Here is a 19,143-nt window from a genome sequence, read left to right on the forward strand (position 1 = left end):
TAAAGTAAAAGTTTCTTATATTTTTCTGGGTACACACAATGTGTATCATGTACAATCTGCTCTGTCTCAGATATAGTGTGCCTTCACTCCAGTGGTCACACACTATACTAGAAATAGGATTTTTGAACAATGCCTTACAGACAACCTTACAGACATCATTACTCCTCTTAGATAAGGTCATTACGGCAAGTGGTCCAGTTAGTGACGGTTGTATTTGTTATCCAGTGGCTATAGCTATAGATGTTAAGCAATCTGATTTAAGACAGAGATGGTAACTCACCTGTAACTAAATTCTAGAATTCACAAATACATGTCAAAGCCCAAGAAAGTATTCTCATTACGTATTTTGCCATGGTTGGTACTATATTAGTTACAGATGCCTTAGTTTGGATAACCAAGAAGGAAAACAATTTTAAACTGTTAGACTTTTATATCACTTTTATACGAGATAACTTTTTGAAACAATAGACCTCCTAAGATGACAAATCTTCAAATTATATAATGGTTAATGTTAAAACTATTCAGATCCTATAATGAGGAAGTACACATTTTATAAGAATTAATCATAATGTAAGAAATGTAAAAAGAAAACATTATTAAATTACTGATAAAAGTCAACAAATGGACTTTTATATTAAGAGGAATGAGAAGATACTGATAAACTTTAGATTTGGGGAAATTTCCTTTAGGTGACAAATTTTGGTTATGCTTTATTATCTATAAATCTAACATTGCAGGCTTCCATCATTAGATGTTTTGAAATGTGATTTATTTGATGTAGATATATTTGTTAACTTGTACAACAGTAACCAACAGTTTTCGATGTTGAATGCACAATTTCAAATGATTATTTAAAAATCATTCGAGTAATGTCATTAATTCCCTTCTTTTTTTTTTTACTATTAAATTTTATCAATAAGTTTGAGAAGAAAAAAAATTTGCTTGTGTTCTTAAAAAAGTGCATTAAGAATGAGACTCCAGGGGCGCCTGGGTGGCGCAGTCAGTTAAGCGTCCAACTTCAGCCAGGTCACGATCTCGCGGTCCGTGAGTTCGAGCCCCACGTCGGGCTCTGGGCTGATGGCTCAGAGCCTGGAGCCTGTTTCCGATTCTGTGTCTCCCTCTCTCTCTGCCCCTCCCCCGTTCATGCTCTGTCTCTCTCTGTCCCAAAAATAAATAAACGTTGAAAAAAAAATTAAAAAAAAAAAGAATGAGACTCCAAAACCATTTTAGAAGTGTCAGTGTAAAGCAATGATGGAAATAAAAATCAACCCACCATCAAAACATAGAGAAGTCAGGCAGAGACACATTAAAGCAAGAAGTTGTATACAAGAAGACAAGTGTAACTAAAAAACTCATTGTGCAGATTCTACAAGTCATGATTTTTACAAAACTTCTCATGTAAAAAAGCCAGGTGATTACGTTTTATAGATTCTCAATTTTTGTGTGTATGGAGGGGGGGGAGTGGGGAAGGGGAGGAAGGGCAGAAGCGGGGGAGGGGCAGAGAGAGCCAGACAGAGGATCCAGAGCTGGCTTTGCCCTGACAGGCTGAGAGGCTGACAGCAGCAAGTCAGAGGCTGGGTTCAAACTGAAATCAGGAACTGTGAGATCATGACCTGAGCCACCCAGGTGCCCCTATAGTTTACCAATTTAAAACATTCTAAGGAATAGTGGGGAATGCTAGTATAGGAAAATGCGCATTTATTGAATATGCAAAATATATACTTGCTACTCTATATGTTTTATGTTTCCTAAACTAAAAATCAATTTTATATAATAGCTATTAAATTTGTTATTCTAATCTTGGCCCTACTTCTAATTCAAAATATTTATTCACTGCATTTGGTTGTCCAGGAGAGCATTACAATTAATTACAGTTTAGTTATTTAGTACATATAGAGACTTGGACACACTAGAATACAAACTCATGTGTCTGCTTTTAAATAGATCATACTATAGAAATAGAGAATTATTGATCAACCATCTTCTCCTTTTTAAAAAAAAAATTAATGTTTATTTATTTTTGAGACAGAGAGAGACAGAGCATGAGCCTGGGGCGGTGGGGGGGGGGGTGGTTCAGAGAGAGAGGGAGACACAGATCTGAAACAGGCTCCGGGCTCAAAGCTGTCAGCACAGAGCCTGATGTGGGGCTCGAACTCACAGACCATCAGATCATGACCTGAGCTGAAGTCAGACACTCAACCAACTGAGCCACCCAAGCGCCCCTTGATCAACCATCTTCTAATGAAATCCAACAATGGTCTCCTTTGACTGTGCTGTTATCAAACCAGAAGAGGAAAAAAGGGCATGTATGAAGGATTCCCAAAAATGAGTGTGGAGATGAGTAGCAACCAAAATGGAAAATTTTATAGTTACTTTTAGGAGAATAGTGAGAATGTATTTAATTGATCCTTCAGGGAATGTTTTTCTCTCTATATTTCAAGTTAGACATTTATAAATATCTATTTATTAACATAAAAGTCCTGAGTTCCAAGGAGAAATAATAAACAAAGACTATTTTCCATGTTAGGAAATTATATCTAAGTAATTTTTTTCATTAATTTGTGTTTTAAATAACCAAGATGATCGGTAAACACATACTAAATATAATTTAAACAGTATCTAATTTCTATTAGCTTAAGTCTATCATAGCATATAAAGAGTCTAGTGCCATATATATAAAGTATTTTTTAAATAAATAATCATAAAAGAAACAAATATTTGTACTTAACAAACTTCTCAGAGTGTATAAATGCAAGTGCATACAACTAGAAATGATGTCTGAATGTAAGAATTAGAGCATTAGAAGTGGCTCCATATTTGGAAGTGAGAAAACATTACATATGTATCATGAGTTTATAAAAATCATTAAAATCATCTGCCTGAGACAAATCTTAATAGACTTTATTAATTGGCTTTGGTTGGTTAGTTTGTTGTAATTTCATGAGCTGGTAAATCTCCTTTAGAAATTGGTGATTTGCCTAACTTTTCAGTTCTTTATTCTCTTATTCACATACAGTTTGAGGGGAAGGTTCTTTGATAATGCACCTGTTTACATTGGCTCTGCTAATTGTCTTTATTATTATGGCTATTATTATTACTTAGTTTGTATGTTTCCTGATTTCTTTTTGTTACCATTACAGAGATCTCTTTAATTTTATTATTTCTCCAGTATCTTGCCTTTGTTAATTTTTTAGAGGATATATCTATCTAGAGACTTCAAAAATTTAGTAACATGTTTTTTTCTGTGATGGTAATTATGACAGGACCTTAAGTCGAAACATTACCAAAATGGAGACTGTGAAACAATGTAAATACTTCAAAAAGACAGATGACTTCCTTATACAATAGTAGTGATAAGTGCAGGAGGTCACAGATATTTCTGTCCTCCCTTGTACTTCTGGGGTTTGGATTTCACATCCGATTAGTTCTACACTACATGTTTTGTTTTTTACCTAACTCTAGCTCATAGCAAATAACCTAGATAGAACTTCAAAAGAGTTTCATACTATCTTAGAGACTGAAAGGCCAAAAATAATCTGTAAGTAAGTAAATTAACTTTCATTAGAATAAACAGATTAATACAACAGAAAGGAAAGGGGACACATTATTTAAAGGAACCTGAAAAAAAAATAGAAAGGGAGTCTGGGACATGCAAGAAGTTGAAGCATTTATTAGCCAATAAAAGCCTGCAACATTCTTTCTCTGTACTTAAAAATGATCTACCCAGATCACAGGGATCCTCATGAGTGTATATATACATATACAGAAACACACACACACACACACACACACACACACACACACATACGGTAACTTTTAGGAGAATAGTGAGAATGTATTTATTTAATACTTTAAGGAATCTTTTTCTGTCTTTATTTCAAGTTAGACACTTATAAATATCTCTTAATTAATATGTGTCCAGAATTCCAAAGACATTTATTCCAAGGACATATACATATATATATAATTGTCTGCATTTAAGTTGTAAAACATTTCCTAAATTTCCTAAGAAAGAAATCCTTAGAAATCACATTTTAAAGCCTAATCAACCTTCTTTTGAATACTTTAGTTTACAAAATATCAGTGAAAGATGCAGACCTATTTTATAATCTCCCCTCAAATCCTTGGCTAAACCCAGAATGAGATGCTATCAAGCTCAGTGGCAAACACATTGCAAAGCATGAATAAGTTGAACAGAGATTTAGCAGTTGTTTAATGGAAGGGAGAGAGAAGTAACAGTTTAAATATCTTCCACATAGAGAGTCTTGGAAAACACATCAGTCTTTCTGGTGAAACCACGGAACGACTCTGCCATCCAGGTAAAGTCTGCTTTACAGATCTAGGAGTTCAGCTGAGGTCCAAGAACAAAAGTGAAACAGATCCACTCTAAAGCTCTAAATTCAGACTCTACAACTGAAAAGTGAGCAGCCAAAAGTCTGGCTATCTACTTGAACAGAACCATTTCTCTTCAGTGAAAGATGAAAGAACCAGGAGTCTCAACAGTATATCATCCAAAATGTCTGGGAAGACATAAAAATGACTAGATAAATGATGAAGTAGGAAAATATGACTCATGGACAATAGAACATGAATAAATATGTGTCCCAAGATAAACCAGAGATAGAAATTAGCAAGCAAAGGTTTTAAAGCAGTTATTGTAAATATGTCAAACACTTGAAGAAAAAAAATCTTCATAAGTGAAAAAAATAGACATATTTAAAAAAGAAAATGGGAGCCTTAGGAAGTTAAAGTTAAAATTTATTGGGTGTGACTAACAGCATATTGAAGATGGCAAAAGAAAGGTTCAGTGACCTTGTAGATGAATCAATAGAAAGTACCCAATATTAAGTACAGAGAGAAAAACAGATAAAAAAAATAAAATAAAGAAATTGGATGTCAGCAACCGGTGGGTCTAACATATGTGTAATTAAATTCCCAAAAGAAGAGAGAGAACATATGAGAGACAGAAATAAAATGTTTTTGAAGAAATAATGACAAAGATGTCCAAAACATGAAGAAAAACACAAATATAAAGATTTATGTAGCTCAGGAATCCTAAAGCAGACTAAATGAAAATAAAATCACACCCGGACATTATAATTAAATTGCTTAAAAGGAGAGATAAAAATAAACACCTTGAAAAGAGCCAGAGAAAAAGTGACACATTACAGAAGAATAATGATACAAATAACAGTGGAATTATCAAGATTCAGAAAAAAATGAATGTAGGTACACAATGGACTGACATTTTTAAGGAGAAACAAAGAAACCCACTAAACCAAATATGGAAACCCAACCAAAACACCTTCAAAAGTGAAGGTAAATTGAAAATATTTTCAGAAAATTAAAGCAAAAATAATGTCACCACTGATTTGCACCACAAAAACTATTACAAATTTTCTGCAAAGACATCTGAGTCCAGAAGGAACAGATCCAAGGACAGAATGAATATGCTCGATACATAAATACATTGGATAAAGATAGAAAGACTAACTCTGTTACTTCTAAAATTCTTTAACATACAACGGATAATTTAACGCAAAACCATAACATTTTATGGTTAGGTTTGTAACATATGTGGATGTAAAATATATGGCTGTAACACAACAAAGTTGAGGTACATGAAGTATTATTACACGATGCTTATGTTTTGCATAAAGCATTAAAATACTAACTCTGTACTCTGTTAAGTAAGTATAAAGTAATTTCAGGGGCAACCCGGAAATAGAAGCAGAAAGGGATTTAAGTGGAATGTTAAAAAAAATGATTGGTCAATCCAAGAGAAAGAAGGAAAAAGATAACAGAAATTAAAAAAAAAATAAGTGAATAAATAACTTTAGATAGATGCTAAAAATGGTAGATATGAGTCCAACTACATTATTACATCAGATAAAACTACAATTAACAATTTAATTAAAAGGTACAGATTGTCAGCCCAAATTTTAAAACAATAAATAAGAATAACATAATAATAAGCCAGGCATGTTTCTTTCCCTATAGGAGTCATGCATTTAAATGTAATGACACAAATGCTCTGAAAGTAAAATGTTATAAAAATACACTTCATGTAAACATGAAACAACATAAACTAGTGTGTCTATATTAATATCATATAAAATAAACTTCAAGACAAACCATAGTACAAAGGTAGAAGGGACATTTAACATAAAGTTAAAAAAAAAACCTTCTGAAGATGATTTTCAATTGAGCCTTACCAACAATGATCACTCACATATTCAGAGTATCTATTATTATCCCATGTCCATATCCCATCCCATTCTGTTTCCTGATCTAGGATTTGTATGGATTCAATATGTAAGGCATCTGATGTTCAAACTGTCATTATTTAAAACACACATTTGAGTGAGCTTGAGCTGTGTAGTTGTTAGCTGCCATTTATTTGTAGGTCAATGTCATAAGAGATAAGAGGTATTATTAATGTTACATGACAGACACTAAAGAATTCTTGTTCTGATCTGCACAAGCTCTTGTGGAACAATGAGAAATCAGAGAAAGAACAGGAGGTCATCTGCAGCCGAACCTGGTCAGGAAGATATAGAATCTTTCATCTTCCTTTTGTTCTCTCAATCCTACTCTCATCATTCAATTAGAATTAGAATCTATTGTGAATAGATTCAACAGAAAATAAATGGACCCATCAAGAATTAATATTTCAGATCATTATTTTCTCAATTTCAGGACAAATGTTATATCTGAGCTAAAATATATCTGAAGGCATCTGGTACACTAAAGTATTAATAACTTTATTCTCATTGATGTCATAGCGCTGGATTAGATATAGTCTCTTACCTAGTGAGAATTTGTTACTCAAATTTTGTCCTCTTGCTATTATTAAAGCTGGACTGTTTGAAGAGAAGAGAAAGATAACTCTACCTAGATTAACACATGTTACTAGCTATCCATGTTACTAGTAATTCTAAGATATTTACTTAAGAATTCTTACATTAGAAAGAAGTATTTCTCTCTTCACAGGTCTGTGAAGAGAGAAATACTTCTTTCTATATGTGTGTATATATATATACACATAATATATACATATATATATACACATAATATATATGTGTATATATATATATACACATATATATATACACACATATATATATGTGTGTGTGTGTACATATGTAGATGTATTCGTATATGCATATATATACAACATGCTATTAATATATGTAAATAATGTGATATAATTGAGCACATGCTATTAATAAATATAATTAATGTAGTCATCTTCTTCATACTTGGTAATATGAACCCATTTGTGAAAATGACTCCGCAATAAAAGAAAAAGTAATGTATTCTCCCGGATTCAGAGGAAAACAAAGTAATAGATAATGAGTGTTGGCTGTTCAAATGCAAACTTAAGTGGTTGCCAAGAGAAGGGGAGGTCATGTCAACAAGATTTACAATTACTGTCACATATCCAAACTGAAAGGTTGAAAAGATTTAGATTGAATTTTCTTGTTTTACCAAAAGAAATGCAGCTGTATGCCTTTAAACATTAGCATTTGCCTAACTAATACATAAATTAGTTTCTTTCCATTGCTATTTTTGAAAATAATCTTAAATTTATAATTTACATATAAAGTCTGATTTTTAAAAATAATATTCCTAACAATTTAAAATACATCAGCTAAAAAATAGCTAATGATAATTAAGTTTTGAATCAGTTTTGAAAATCATATTCCAAATTCAGCTGTAATGAGTTGACAATTTTATCTTTAAAGAAATTAACCATTATCTTGACAGTATGTCACATAGTTATAGTTGAAATTATAACATTTCTTTAAATAGAATGGATGAAACATTTTAACAAATTGGCTTCTTAATTCCAAAAATTACCTAATTTACTGAATTATTTAAATTTTATATTCAGATTGAATGATTTTACATTCATTAAGCAATATATTATTTAACTGAGTTTTCTTTCTTTTTTTAAAGTTTATTTATTTTGAGAGGGGGTGGTGCAGAGAGAGAGGGAGAGAGAATCCCAAGCAGGCTCAGCACTATCAACACGGAACCAGACACAGGGCTAGACCCCACAAACCCATGAGATGATTACTGAGATGAAATCAAGAGTCAGATGCTTAACTGACTGAGCCACCCAGGCACCTCAGTAACTGAAAATTCTTTCTTAACTAAAGTTCATTACAGTTGAAAATGTTAAAGATGTTGTGGGTACCTATTAAGTTGTTTTGTTAGTTTGTGTTTTGAGAGAAAGAGAGAGAGAGAGAACATGAGGTGGGGGGTGGGGGGTCAGGGAGAGAGCAGGGGAGAGAATCCCCAGCAGGCTCCATGCTGTCAGTGCAGAGCCAGATCAAGGGTTTGAACTCACAATCACAAATTGTGAGATCATGACGTGAGTCAAAATCAAGAGTCAGACACTGAACCAACTGAGCCACCCAGGTGGCCCTGGGGGCACCTATTGCAGGAAGCATGTGCCACATTGCTTATTATCTACTGAGGCCACGGGAAGAAAGACTGAGGTAAAGGGACTCAAGGACATGCCAGGAAAGAAAGACCAGAAACTTCCAAGAATTGGAACAGGTACCAGCCTCCACTTGCCATAGTGTGGAGCTGTCGTTTCAGTTTGAGTATTAATATAACTTATGCCCCTATTTTTTCTGATGTGAAACCTTGAATAATGTTTTTTAGAATATCCATGCATAACGCGTTATGGAATATGCTATAGAGCATATAAATACAGCATCCATGTCTAAAAAGGGGGATAAGACAAGAAATCGAGTCATGTCTTGTGATTCCTCACCCTGAGATCATTCATTCCATAAGGCATCTCTTTCTTCTTCAGTACCTTTAGTACTTTATGGTGTTTGGATGATTAGGAATGATGAACATAAAGTGATTGACAGAAGATACTCAAAAAGGCAGCAATGTGTTGTTATCATTTTCACTTTACAAAATAGTAAGGAGATGAAACGTATCTGATGGCAAAAAAACAGTAAATAGAAATACACGAGCTTTAACAAGTTGAATGTTAAATCATTTGCTCTCAATCCTATCAGATGCTCCCACATATGCCTGAGTGACTTATATTGGGCGAGGATAGCCAGAGAACTGTAACAAAAATTCAAAGACCGCTACAAAAATAATATAATGCTTTACCTGTGTTATAAAATTAAATATAAAGTGATTTTAGGTTAAAAATAATATGTGTTTCCATAATCAGATTCTTGGCCTATCTTTTGGTAGAAGAAAAAAATCAAGAAGCCTGAGACCAGCTCAAAAAGCATGGCATCACCACTGATAATATGATTTTTTGGATATATTGAATAATTCTTTATCGTTTTTCAAAAAGTATGCTTTTTTCTGTTTATACAGTTGTCACATTATTGGAAAATTCCATGAATGAGAAAAGCTTCCAAAACAACTTTGTGTTTATGTAAAAAAGTTTAGTTCTAAGGTTGAGATAATTATAAATAAGTTTTTACCTTATTTAAATATATACATCAGATGATTTAAATATGTGGATGACAAAGATACATTTGTACATAATGCAGGCTGTTTAACAGTCCTGGGGCACCTACATTAAATGCCACTGGTTCGCCATCCCCAGGGGACACCAGAATGTCCCTAGAGATTTTCAAATGCCACACTGGATACCATTTTCCTCAAACATAGTCCCTTTTAGATAATTCCTGCCTTTCTCTAAGAAAGCATCATTTGAAAAATACCGATGTGGGATGGTGAGACGTTTGGAAGGAAGAGTTTCTCTGGTGAAGAAAAATTCAAGAGCAAAGTTCCCATGTTATGCATACAGGGCGTTGCGGGATTTTAAACCTTACTTTGTCTTCTGTGAGAAGTTGTAGGAGAGTTTCGTACGTTAAAAGGAACACTCCAGAGAAGGAGTTGCATTGGACACCTTGAAATGAGAAGTTGTGCATCTGAGGCTTGATTTTGAAGGTAGAACTGACAGTATTTGATGATGGAGTAGATTGGCAGAAAGAGGAAGGTCAAAGATTCTTGTGTTCAGGAATGAGCACCTGTGTGAATAATGGTGTGATTTACTGTGATACAAAAGACAGAGGAGTAAGTGGGGGTCAGGTATGGTACCATTGAAACAAGGCATTTGGAGACATTATGTTTGAATTTCCTATTAGATATCCAAATGAAAATCAAAAAGGAGATAAGGGCAATCAGAATATATGAATTTCAACCTTGGGGGAGGGTCAAAGACCAGAGAAAGAAATGTATTTGTCACCAGCAGCTTATCTGAGTCATGTGAGATGCAAGTGAAGATAGAGTAGAATTTAGTGAAGGGCTTTGATGCAAAAAAATAAAATTATTTTAAGAGAGAATCATCAAAGGATTAGAATTGTGAAAGCAGGGGCGCCTGGGTGGCGCAGTCGGTTAAGCGTCCGACTTCAGCCAGGTCACGATCTCGCGGTCCGTGAGTTCGAGCCCCGCGTCAGGCTCTGGGCTGATGGCTCGGAGCCTGGAGCCTGTTTCCGATTCTGTGTCTCCCTCTCTCTCTGCCCCTCCCCCGTTCATGCTCTGTCTCTCTCTGTCCCAAAAATAAATAAAAAACATTGAAAAAAAAAAAAAGAATTGTGAAAGCAGGCCAGATGAGATCATTTTTTTAATAATTCTGTTAAACTATTATTTGTCATTATATCACTACATAAGTGGTATTAACTTCTGCCATTGGAATGTGTATATTTCCACAAAATTACCTGGAAAATAGCATGCAACAAGGATGTAAAAAGCTTTGCTCTGGTCATGGGATTACAAGCAAAATTTGTTGTTTGTTTTTTCGCATAAAAGGCACACTTTTTTTTTAAATTGCAAAACATATCATTTGTAGACCAATGCATTGTAAAGACTAGTCCACTAGCAGCGTGAAAGGTAAATTAGCATCAATGAGGGGCACTGTCACGCCCCAGTGGTAGCACATCATTTGGAGGGCTATTGCATCACTGAACCTTGCAATGATATGGGCAAAACTCCCTGTTATGTAGAAAGGGATTTTTGTTGGTTTGTTTGGCACATTTGAATAAATTATGTCTTGGAGAAAATCGCCACACAGTCTTGGAATTCTCATGATAAATAAACACAATACTGGCCCTTGTTATTATCCGCACTTTGTCTTACTTACTTATTGGCAAACTACGACCCCGATTAAGCATGTCTATTCACCCATTCCACACATGCAAACGCTTAATTAAAAATTACTGGGGCAAAAAAAAAAATATCACCATGTGGACTGGTAGCAATTTGATTCAGAATGACAATGTTCAGAAGAGCCCATAAAGATACCAGGCAAAGATACAACTTTTAATTTGTTCGATCAATCACTCCCCCGCTGCCCTTCACCTATGGGGCTCTTTCATAACTGCTTCTTTATCCTCAAACCTCTTGCATGTTTACATCCACTCACATTCATGGTAACCCCATTTCATCCTTTACTATTAAAATAGAGGCAACAAGAAAAAATCTACACACTCCCACTGCCATATTTCCCTGCATATCAGCATCTGGATACATTATACTCTTGCGTGTTATCATGAACTATCCTTAATTCCATCTGAATACACTAATTTCTGCCTTTCACATTAACTTTCTCTCCTTTTATCCTTTGTCCTTCACTATACGGCCCAGGAAATGCTTTTTGGCTCTCTCTTATATCAGCAATTATTGTCTAGGTGCAGTTCCCATCATCATGAAAACAAAATGTTATTATCCCATCTCTAAAAAATTATTATTTTGAACCACCAGCTGCCACAGAGGTTTCCATTTGTTGTAAACCCTGGGAAATAATCATCTATGCTAACCATCTCCAAATTCTCATGATTTTTTTCTCTCTTAAATATAATCTGACCAAGATTGTCTTCCTAGAGTTCTAAATAGACATCCCTAATGATTTTTACATTACCAAACCTCATATCAATTTTCCCTTCCCAATTTAATTGATTTATTAGCATATGAAACAGTTCCACACACTTAACCTTGATGCACTACTTTCCCTGCATATCAAGATGCTCCCCTCTCCTAATTTATTTTCTGTCTCACTGGTAGCTCCTTTGGTCAACTTTGGGGGCTTCCACTCCTCCCTTACCATCTTAAATTAGGTGCAACACAGGGCTCTGTCCATGGTCCACTTACCTGTGTATTGGCTTTGAATACTATTTATTTGCGGCCAACTCCACATTCTTGTTTCTTCCTTATATCAATGGTTTTTCCTCAATTTCAGACCTATCTATGTAATTACCTTTGTGATATCCCTATATCTTATAGTCATCTCAAATTCAGCATGTTAATACTAATGCACCCCCCCCAATATCTACTCTTCCTGCATTCTTTCCATATCAGTATTCAAGGGTAATTATACTTCTGATTATACTTGTAGTTGGTTGAGCTAAAAATATTTAGACACTTAATTCCCCTCAGTTTTTCCCTCATGCTCCACATCCGGTACTTTAAAAATATATCTAGAGTGTTACTAGTCCTCACCGCTTCCGCTGCTATTATTAGGGTTTGAACCTGGTCATCTCTGGACTCTAATTTCCACACACCAAGAGGCTATCTTGGCTTTTTCCTTTGACCACCATTCCCCTCTTCTCTTTCTATTGGTCTCTTCTGAAATCAGCAACTAGTGAGGTTGATTTCAAATATAAGTCAGTCCTGTGACAACTTCTCATTTTATTGCCCCAAAGACGGACAGGAACTGGTCCTTCATTACTTCCCTGACCTCCTCTGCCACTGTCCTCTCCCTCAACCAATCCTCCTACCATTGTTACCTTCTTGTTCTTCAGCTAATGCTTCAGGTGTACTCCTAGCTTCACATTTCAGCTGTGGGTCTTCCTTTTGCTTGGGGTGCTCCATTCCAGATTACCAAATGGCCACCCTTCTCACTTGCTCCAGATTCTTATGGACATATCATTTTCTCAGGGATACTCTTCTTAGAAATGCCCTGAGTAACTCTTTTAAGATTATAACCACTCCTCTTCCCAGAGCTCTTTATTTTATTTTATTTTATTTTATTTTATTTTATTTTATTTTATTTTATTATTTTATTCCGCTTTTTAATTTTCTTTTTGATTGAAGAATAATTGACATACAATATACTATCAGTTTCAGGTGTACATGGTAGTGATTTCATATTTGTGTACACCATGAAATTATCCCCACAATAAGTCAAATTGTCATCTCTTAGCATACAAATCTCTTACAGTATTATTGACTCTATTACCTGTGCTGTACATTATATCCCTGTGATTTATTAATTTTATAACTGGAAGTCTGTACCTCTTAATCCTCTCTGCCTATCTTGCCCACTCCCAACCCCTCCCCCTTCTGATAACCAACCAATAATTTTTCTGTATCTAGAAGTCAGTTTCTATTTCATTTGTTTATTTGTTTTAGATTCCACATAGAAGTAAGATCATATGGCACTTGTATTTCTCTGTCTGATACTGCACTTGGCATTATAACATCTAGGTCCACCCATGTTGTTGGAAATGGTAAGATTCCATTCTACTTTATGGCTGAATATCCTAGTTTGCTTTTTTTGTAATTTTTGTTTTGTTTCCATTTTGAGACAGAGAGAAAGAGCACAAGCAGGGGAGGAAGAGAGACTCCCAAGCAGGCTCCATGCGGCCAATGCAGAACCTGAGACAGTGCTTGAATTCACGAACCACAACATCATGACCTGAGCTGAAACCAAGAGTTAGACATTTAATCTACTGAGCCACTGAGACACGCTCCTATTTTTTTTAAATTCTATAGCATTTAAGATGTCCTAACAAGATTCCATATTTAGAATTGCACTTATTCACTAAAATTTCTTTGTAACCCCAAGTCACTTCCTTAGATGTTATCATAGTCACCCTGGGAAATGTACAGAGAGGTGGAAAATTTGAGTTACCTGACATACTTCCTAGCTAAAGTCAACAGTGCTGTGCTATGACGTTTTGTCTCAGCTTTTATGCTATAAATAAGTGTGCACATTCTTTCACATTTTTTGTTTCTTGTTGGCGATGTTCCCTTTTTAAAGAAAATATTTTTAGTTTATTAATTTATTTTGAGAGAGATAGACAGCATGAATGGGGGAGGGGTAGAGAGAGAGGGAGAGAGAGAGAATCCCAAGCAGGCTCTGCACTGCCCATGCAGAGCCCGACATGGCGCTCCAACTCACAAGACCTTGAGATCATGACCTGAGATGTAATTGAGAGTTGGACACTTAACCACCCAGCCATCCAGGCACCCCAGTGATTTTTTCCTGTTTTAAGTGGTTTTGAAACATAGTGCAGAATTTCTTTTATAGTGTACTTATATGTTAGAAGACTTTGAGGTGCCTTATAGAGAAAGTTTGTCTGTTAGATAATGTTAGTTTTCAGGTGTAAGTTATGATACTGTTGACCACAAGTTTAGTGTAAATGAATCAACTATATATATATATATATATATATATATATATATATTTAAAATTTTTAATGTTTGTTTATTTTTGAGACAGAGAGAGACAGAGCATGAACAGGGAGGGTCAGAGAGAGAGGGAGACACAGAATCTGAAACAGGCTCCGGGCTCTGATCTGTCAGCACAGAGCCCGATGCCGGGCCCGAACTCACAGAACGCGAGATCATGACCTGAGCCGAAGTCGGATGCTTAGCGGGCTGAGCCACCCAGGCGCCCCAACAATATATATGTTAAATATGGTGCTGCTAAACAGAAATACACATAAAACAAGGTATATTTTCATCAATTGACAGAAAAGTGCCTAGAGGCTTTGCATTGGTTTTTACTGGATAGAATTAAACTCCTTGGTGAATAAACTAGAAGCCCCTTGAAAGCCAATCACAGAAAACATCTCGTATTATTTCATTTTACAAAGTTAAACAAAAATACCAAGTACACATATTCATAGACCCACACAAAGAAAAATCTATAAAGTATTATGTTAATTGTAGTTATTGTAAGTTATTAAAAATAAACAGGTGTTCAAGATAATTTGTTTGATGATTGAATGTGTGATGTAGTCCAAATTCTGTTTTACTAGGTGTATGTGATAATATATGGAGAGACTAGCTTGACAGATTGATCTATCATTTATCTATCTATCTATCTATCTATGAAATTCTCTATCAGTCTAGCATTGCCTGGCATATAATATGTGCACGATATTTTTCATGGAAAGAAGGGAAATTTTTCTTTATTTTCTAATTTTTTTAAGTTTATTCATTTAATTTTGAGAGAAAGAGAGAGTAAGAGAGAGAACACTAATGGGAGAGGTCAGAGATAGAGGGAGAAAGAAAATCCCAAGCAGGCTCTATGCTGACAGTGCAGAGCCTGATGTAGGGCTCAAATCCACGAACTAGGACACCATGACCTGAACTGAAATCAAGAGCGGCCTCTCAACCAACAGAGCCACCCAGGCACCCCAAGAAGTGAATAAATTTCTTATTCTTTAACCTCATTAAGACTGTAACAAAGGACACTTAATTTCATAAAAATAATCTTGTTTTGTTTTGTTTTAATTAATTTACAACATTTTAAAGGAATAAATGTGAAAAGAAAATGAAAGTATTACCTTCTCACTTGTCTTTCAAAATAAGCTTCAACATATCTCATCAAAATGCTTCTCTTCTTTTATCATTAACAAATAATGTTCTAAAGCAATCTAATAACTATCTAAACAGTAGACATACTGCAAAGAAAATATCTCCATAATGTCTTTTTAGAGCACTGAAAAATTAATTAAAAAATTGTAGGCTGTTGCAGTGACAAGATCATTAATCTCTAAGCAGCTCTATTGATATTTTTAATAATATATTTTCTAAATATCTTTCCATGACATTATAAAATTAATCTTTTAAAAAAAGTCTTTTTTGTTGTTGTGAAGCAAAGAGGAAATAAGCTGTTTTAATGGATGAACTTGACTGACGAGTCAAGGGAACAGCATTCAGGGAAATGCCACAGGGACTTTACCATAGGGATCTTAAATATATATCATCAAAGACCACATTCTTAGTCAAAAATATAATGCAAAACATTTCTTATTTTTTACAGATGACAATATGGAATTTTGTATAAAAATCACAACACAATATAATACATTCTCAGAAAGATGCAATATAATTTTTGATGTGTATGTACCATTGGATTAAATTAGAATCTTAAATTAATTTGTCTTTACCTGATCCAAATATATATTTTTTCTTCATTTGGTAAACTTATTTTTCCTTTATTTAAGTACTTAGCAAGACTTATAACATGTCAAATAGTTGGTAGGTAATTATGTCATAGGTTATTGGCTAGCTTGGCATGATGTCTTTATTAAACACTATTATAGACACTGTGCTTATCTATAATATTACCACATGCATGAATTATGAATCACAGATTTAAAGCCTATTATTTTAAGGATTTGTGTGACATTATAAGATGTACTTCATTATAGACAAATCCATTTTACTGATAGTAGAATCTCTGAAAATTAATTTATATCAATGACAAACTAGGACAAATCCCAATGTGGCACTTTATTTCCACTGTATCCAGTTCAAGGAAAGCATTGTATATTGCTTGTAAAAATTATTGTAATATTGCTCAACTAAAAAAAAACACTACCCCTTAGGGCTTGAGACAAGTATGACATATATTAGAATTTTTTAAGACAAATATTTAAATAGTTCAGATTAGAAAACATTTTGCTAAATAATAGCCATAAATATGAGAAATAAGAGTAGGTTTTAAGAAAAACTTTCTAGATATTGAATGATTATTGTGAATATATCTATCACTTGTGATAAAATTTGATTAAAAATAACTAAAAAGGGACACTTGGGTGTTTCAGTCCGTTAAGCATCCAACTCTTGATTTCAGCTCCGTTCATATCTCACAGTTCATGAGTTCGTGCTCATTTCAAACTTAGTTCTTGTGTAAGATTACCTGGGTTGATAAAAACTTTGTAAAACTTTTCCTCTTGATTTTTTTGTAGACATATTATTATAAATGTTGATTTATTTTTGCGAATATCTCATAATTAACACTAAAACATCTTAACTTTAAAAATTATTTTGTGAAATCTTGATGCATAAAGTATTCAGGTTCTTTATTCAGAACTTTGTTCCATCTTCATCAGAGCTATACATATTTGCACAGCTGGCCAATGCCTAACATAAACAAGGTGAGACAGCAGGTAAATAATAGTGTATGTGAATTATGCCATGACTGTGGCTTCACTTCCAGACTCTGAATTTTGCAAAAGAACATTTCTTATAACCCACAGTAGCTGACAATATACTGATTGGTTCCCCTCTTGGTTGGAAGGAAACCCATGGATCTCGATCTCTCTCTCTCTCTCTCTCTCTCTCTCTCTCTCTCTGTCACGTGTGCACACACACACACACACACACACACACACACACACAGGCGTACTAGAGGAAATAGAAGATAGGATTAAAATCTGTAAGTGATGTGAACCTGCAACAGATAAGGAGTGTCTACAAAAGGAGAATCAATGTTTTAAAATTTTGTTACCACTTCTTGCCCCCAACACCCCCCTTACTTTCTTTTATATATTTCTCTTCTCCTTCCACCCCACAAGAACCACACTGGCCTGTTTGCTGTGCCTGTAGCTGCTCTCTTATTGGGCAGTTTGTATTATCCTCCTTATGGGAACATTCTCACCCTACATAGTTCAAAGTTCCCTCCTCCTTTCTGTCAGGACTTTTTAGTCTTGCCCTGCTTGACAACCTAGCTGAATGTGAAACCCCTTTATGCCAGCATTTTCTAACCTCCAATTCACAGCATGAATTGATTACCTTCTAACATAGCATATTTTTTACTTATTTATCTTGTCTAGGATCTACCTCTACCATTAAATAGTAAGCTCAACGATAATAATGTTTTTGCTTGCTTTTATTCACCTCTCTACTCCAATCTCTATTAGGCAATACTATTTGATTAATGTGTTTCTTGAATGAATATATGTCTTGACTGTATATGAACCATAATTTCTAACACCTAGAATATCTCATAAGCTTTATATTAGTAAATAATTATTTTCTATGAAGTCAGGAATCGTGAATACATTGCTCCAATCATTTTGCTTTAGTTGTACGAATAACATAGTTCACAGCTAAAAAAATTATAGCTAGATTTGTTTACATACCTGGAGTTATATGTTTAGGCATGTGTGTAGTGAAATTCAGGATCTTAAAAAATTAAATATAACTAAGGTCTATATAATTATTTTGAAAAGAATGTTTTTTAAATTTCTCTATTATCAGACAGTGTTTTTTTGTGCATTCAGGAATATTTACAATTTCCTTATGACTATTTTTTAATTTATTTTTTAATGTTTATTTTTGAGAAAGAGAGAGAGAGAGCAAGCAGGGGAGGGGAAGAGAGTGAAGGAGACACAGAATCTGAAGCAGATTCCAGGCTCCGAGTTGTCATCATAGAGCCCAACGTGGGACTCGAACCCACGAACGATGAGATCATGACCTGAGCTGAAACCAGTCGCTTAACTGACTGAGCCACCCAGACCCCCATAAATATCCATTTAATGTCACAATTTATAGTCACTTTAACGTGAAGTTTTTTTTGCATACAGAAGCGCACCATTATTTAACCCAATCCATATTAGCTACTCTCCATTCTTTGTTATGCAATCTACAGAAATTCACTATTTGATACAGACTGAACTATTTGATACAGGCATAACAGACTGAAAAAGAAATCAACCTCATTGGTAGGCTTGTATTCTTTAGTTTTCTTTCTAAATGAATTGCTATTAAATGCACACCTGTCTTAAACACTTTGCTGAAAATGTGTGAGTGCGTCTGTGTGGGGGTGTACACATGCATGAGTTCAGGTATGATGTAAAGTCCAGAATAATCTGACATCTGTACTGTTCCTCAAAGTCACATTTCACCATATATATATTGCATTCTTGCTCCATGAACTAATTCTCTTGAATTTGGTTTCTAATTCCTTAGATAGAATCCTGGATATAAGATGGGAGATAAAATATTTTTGAAGAGATAATATACATGTGTCTACCTACCTACTTATAATGGGAGTATGGACTAGTTTGATGAATATCCTGAATGTTACTTTCTGCTTTCCAAAACTAGATACAGTTAATTAAAATATGTTAA

General features: G+C 34.5%; 1 long non-coding RNA gene across 2 annotated transcripts in view; it reads left to right on the top strand.

Annotated features, from left to right (window-relative positions):
• The first annotated feature begins 8,409 nt into the window (after positions 1 to 8,409).
• Positions 8,410 to 19,143, top strand: part of LOC105260505 — a 60,750-nt gene continuing 50,016 nt past the window's right edge. For both annotated transcript variants that reach the window (XR_006596756.1, XR_002156696.3), the window contains exon 1: positions 8,410 to 8,568. This is a non-coding gene — a long non-coding RNA (uncharacterized LOC105260505). The remainder of the gene's footprint in view (positions 8,569 to 19,143) is intronic.

This window comes from Felis catus, chromosome B1 (genome assembly GCF_018350175.1).
Source record: "Felis catus isolate Fca126 chromosome B1, F.catus_Fca126_mat1.0, whole genome shotgun sequence".
NCBI classification, from domain to species: domain Eukaryota; kingdom Metazoa; phylum Chordata; class Mammalia; order Carnivora; family Felidae; genus Felis; species Felis catus.